We start from the raw sequence: 5,019 nt of genomic DNA, 5'->3' as shown, positions 1-5,019 counted from the left end.
CGACGAGGGTGGGATTCGAACTCACGCACTCAATGCACAATGGATTAGCAGTCCATCGCCTTAACCATTCGGCCACCTCGTCAGGAATAAAGGGAAAGAGAATCAAAGAGAAGGAATCTTAGGCACTCAGTTTTGCCCCGAAATAATTTAGACATCTGCATATCTGGAAGTAGCCCAGTGGAGAGCCTCTCTAGGGGGGCTTCGTGGATTAGTTGATTAAAAAAAAAAAAAAAAAAAAAAACTGTCTGCAGGGCCCTTTCAAGCACCTCCCCCTCCCATCTGTCTTTCTCTTTAATAATAGTACAAAATGGGAGCTTAATGAGCACGATTTTGTTTTGGGTGATTGAAGAGATTTTGTTAGCATTTGGTTCTTCTTTTCTTCCCTTTTTTGTCATACTCCTTCTACTGTCACAGTCATCTTAAGGGATATAGAAGCTCATAGCATAGAAATGAAAGAGCATTCAAGGAAATCCACTGAATTGTGTTTTTTCTGTCTATGTGTGCAGAAATTGAATGGAAAATATTAGGAGAAGTGAATTTGTATTCCCTCAAGACTGGTTTTCAATAGTGTTGAAGCAGAGAAAAAGTGTAGAGGTACGGAGGATGGAAGCCAGGGCCACATACATGCAAAGCGTGTGCTCTACCTGAGATTCAGGCTCCTTGAGCGTTGGGGTAGTGTTGGTCAGTGTTAAGAGGCATCAGCAGCTGCTTTAGGCAGGAGGTGCTCAGGAACCAGTGGAGGATACTGATTCTTTACAGGGCTTGAAAGTCAAGGCAGAGGATTGGAAACGTGTTGGATGAATAGCCACAAGAGGTTTCCATGGTGGCTTTTTTACAACCTTGAGTTGTTAAAAGTCTCTGTCTTCTATAATGGGTGTCAAAGAATCAAGTCCCGATTTTCAGCTCTTGATTTCCTCAATAGTTGACTTAACCTGAGGCACAAAGCTAAAAAAATTAATATTTTGGCCATCTAAAAGCCTTCACTATATTTGCTGTTTGCTCAATCAGAATATATTTGTCAGATTTGATGTAGGAAAGCAAGGGCAGAAGAACACCCGATAGTGATGTACTCTGCATTTCATTCTAAGGGTCTTTTCTACTCGAGATATCAGGTAACTCAAGGGCCCTACGAACAGTCCAGAAGAGAATTCATAAGACTTGAACGAACCAGCAGCTTCAGGATTTAGAAAAGGTGAATTATAAGAGTAAGATAGAAGGTAAATAGACAGGATTTAAAGAACAAAATTGAATGAAGCATTTATTCATTGAAAAAATTTAAGTCATTCTCAAACAGAAGTGGGTACAGAAAAGGGAGTTCTGAAAAATTGCAGGTGGAGGGGCATGAGGAAAGCCTGGAAAAGGGTGATGATAAACTAATATGAGATTCAAGATATCTTGGAACACACATGTAAGAATGTTTCAGAGTGAACTCGGGTAGTGCTCTGGTCTCCAGCCTTGGATTTATGAGTGATCAGTAAACGTCTGCATGTAGAGGGTGAATAAAGACTGAAAAAATGTACTTTGAAATTTGGGGGTTAGAAATTCATTTGTGATACTTTTGGAAAACAAATAAGCTTGCCCCAAGACTGGTCTAGAACCCTGAGATTTATCATGGTGGAAGCTCAATTCTCTGAACTACATAATAATTAAAAAAAAAAAAAAAAATTCACTTCCTGGTACCAGATTTCTAGTGCCTGTTAGCCTTTTCTCATCATAGTTTGCACAAATATGGGCCTTTGTGAATACTTATAGAAATAACATTGAGCCTTTTTCAAAATTAGCAGAACATGATTTGTCTGTTAGACTTGTTCTTTCAGTGGGCTCATGGGATTTGTACAATAAGAACAAGGAACAGTGTGTGGTAGGTTTCACTTAAGGAGAAAACTAGAGTGTCACACACAAAACTGATGGGAATGTGTATATGTTTGCCTGTGTGTCTGTGTATGTGTGTGTAAACACTGGATGGTATCTTGGCTGTTTGATGCTGTAAAAGCAGTATGTGTAATGTCAAGCAACCCTCATTACAGTATCATTCAGAATAGTTTCACTGTCCTAAAAATGTCTGTGCTCCACTATTCATCCCTCCAAATCTCTCCAAATTACTGGCAGCCACTGATCTTTTTACTGTCTAAAATTTTGTCTTTTCTAGAATGTCATGTATTTGGAATAATACAATACATAGCTTTATCAGACTAACTTCTTTCACTTAGCAATATGCATTCAAGATTACTCTGCCACTTTTCATAGCTTGAAAGCTCACTTATTTTTGTTGCTGAATAATACTCCATTATATGGATGTGTGCCACAGCTTGCTTATTCATCTATTTAAGGACAACTTGATTGTTTCCAATTCTTGGCAGTTATTAGTAAAGCTGCTATAAACATTTGTGGGCAGGTTTTGGTGGGCATAAACTTTTATTTCACTAGGTAAATAACTAGATGCACAACGGTTGAATCATATATTTGCATATGCCTATGTGTCTGTATGGGCTGTACTTTGGCCCTGATGGACTTGTTCTAATTTTCTTCAACTTCATCTTGAACTTCCATAGGAGCAATTGATGGCCTGTTCCACAGTCGTCCCCTGGCCTTGTTCTGACTGATGACATTGAGCTTTACCATCATCTCTTCCGACAGATATAGTTGATTTGATTCGTGTGTATTGCATATGGTGAGGTGCACATGTATAGTTGCCGTTTATGTTGTTGAGAAAAGGTATTTGCACTGAAGGATTAATTGGTCTTTCAAAATTTTATCACGCAATCTCCGGGACCATTACTATTACTGTATTTTCCAACAACCAATCCTTCTTTGTTTCCAACTTTCACATTCCAATCACCAGTAATTATTAATGTGTCTTGACTGCACATTTGATCAATTTCAGACTTAAAAATTGGTAAAAATCCTCAGTTTCTTCACCTTTGGCATTAGTGGTTTGTCCATAAATTTGAATGACAGTTGTATTAACTGGTCTACCTTGTAGGCATATGGATATTATCCTATCACTGACAGCATTGTACTTAAGGATAGATCGTGAAATGTTCTTTTGGGTGAAGAATGCAACCTCATTCTTCTTCAAATTGTCACTCCCAGCATAGTAGACTATATGATTGTCCATATCAAAATGCCCAATACTGTCCATTTCAGCTCACTAATGCCTAAGATATTGATCTTTATGCATTCCATTTCAATTTTGACATCTTCCAATTTTCCTAAATTCATGCCTCCTGTATTCCACGTTCCAATTATTAATGAATGTTCGCAGATGTTTCTTCTCATTTTGAGGTGTGCCACATCAGCAAACCAAGGTCCTAAAAGCTTAACTCCATTCACATCATTAAGGTTGACTGTACTTTGAGGACGCCATTTATCCCCAGGCATATTTTTTGTGCCTTCCAACATGAGAGGCTCATCTTTCACCACTATATCAGACAACGTTCTGCTGCTAGTCATAAGGTTTTCACTGGCAAATTTTTTCAGAAGTAGACTGCCAAATCCTTCTTTCTAGTCTGTCTCAGTCTGGAAGCTTAGGTGAAATCTGTCCCCCAAGGGTGACTCTGCTGGTATTTGAAATACCAGTGGCAAAGATTCCAGTGTCACAGCAACATACAATACTATGGTATGACAAACTGACAGACATATGATGGACCATCTCAAGTATAGATTTGACACATTGAACATGAATGGTCGAAGACTAGACAAGTTCTAGAATGACATCAAGGGCATCATACATGAAGAAAGCAAGGGGTCATTAAAAAAGAGAGGAAAGAAAGAAAAGACCAAAATGGATGTCAGAAGATACTCTGAAACTTGCCCTTGAACACAGAGTAGGTAAAGTGAAAGGAAGAAATAATGAAATAAAAGAGCTGAACAAAGGATTTCAAAGGGTGGCTCAAGAAGCCAAAGTAAAGTATTATAATGAAATGTGCAAAGACCTGGCATTAGAAAACCAAAATGAAAGAACACACTCAGCATTTCTCAAGCTGAAAGAATTGAAGAAAAATTCCAGGCTTAAGTTTCAATATTGAAGAATTCTGTAGGGAAACTAATAAATGGTGCAGGAAGCATCAAAGGAAGATGGAAAGAATACACAAGGTCACTGTACCAAAAAGAATTGGTCAACATTCAACCATTTCTGGAGGTAGCATATGATCAAGAACCTATGCTACTGAAGGAAGAGATCGAAGCTGTACTGCAGGCATTGGCAAAAAACAAGATTCCAGGAATTGACAGAATTCCAATTGAGATGTTTCAAACAGATGCAGTGCTGGAGGTGATCACTCATCTATGCCAAGAAATTTGGAAGACAGCTACCAGGCCAACCAGCTGGTAGAGATCCAAATTTCTGCCCATTCCAAAGAAAAGTGATCCAGCGAAATGCAGAAATTATTGAACAATGTCATAATACAACATACAAGTAAAATTTTGCTGAAGGTCATTCAAAAGAAGTTGCGGCTGTACATCAACAGGGAATGGCCAAAAGTTCAAGCCTAATTCAGAAGAGGATGTGGAAGGGGGTATATCCTTGCTTATGTAAGATGGATCTTGGCTGAAAGTAGAGAATACGAGATGTTTACCTGTGTTTCACTGACTATGCAAGGGATTCAACTATGTGAATCATAACAAATTATGGATAACATTGTGAGGAATGGGAATTCAAGAACACTTAATTATGCTCATAAGGAACCTCTACATAGACCAAGAGGCATTCGTTTGAACAGAACAGGGGGATAATGCGTGGTTTAAAGTAAAGAGATGTGTGTGTCCATGTTGCATCCTTTCACCATGCTAATTCAAACCTTATGCTAAGCAAATAATCCAAGGAACCAGACTACATGAAGAAGAAGGAGGTACCAGGATGGGAGGAAGACTCATTAACAACCTGTGGTATGCAGATCACACCACTCTCCTTGCTGAAAATGAAGAGGACATGAAGCACTTACTGATGAAGATCAAAGATCACAGCCTTCAGTATGGATTACACCTCAACATAAAGAAAACAAAAATTCTCACAATTGG

At 38.6% G+C, this 5,019-nt stretch overlaps 1 non-coding gene across 1 annotated transcript; it reads right to left on the bottom strand.

The window, feature by feature from the left end:
• TRNAS-GCU (transfer RNA serine (anticodon GCU)) lies at window positions 1-82 on the bottom strand. The gene has a single exon. It is a non-coding gene; the product is annotated as a tRNA-Ser (tRNA).
• Between the last annotated feature and the right edge of the window lie 4,937 nt (window positions 83-5,019).

This window comes from Loxodonta africana, chromosome 1 (assembly GCF_030014295.1).
Source record: "Loxodonta africana isolate mLoxAfr1 chromosome 1, mLoxAfr1.hap2, whole genome shotgun sequence".
Taxonomy (NCBI): domain Eukaryota; kingdom Metazoa; phylum Chordata; class Mammalia; order Proboscidea; family Elephantidae; genus Loxodonta; species Loxodonta africana.
Note: the sequence above shows the minus strand (reverse complement) of the source record. Positions and strands in the feature narration are given on the sequence as shown.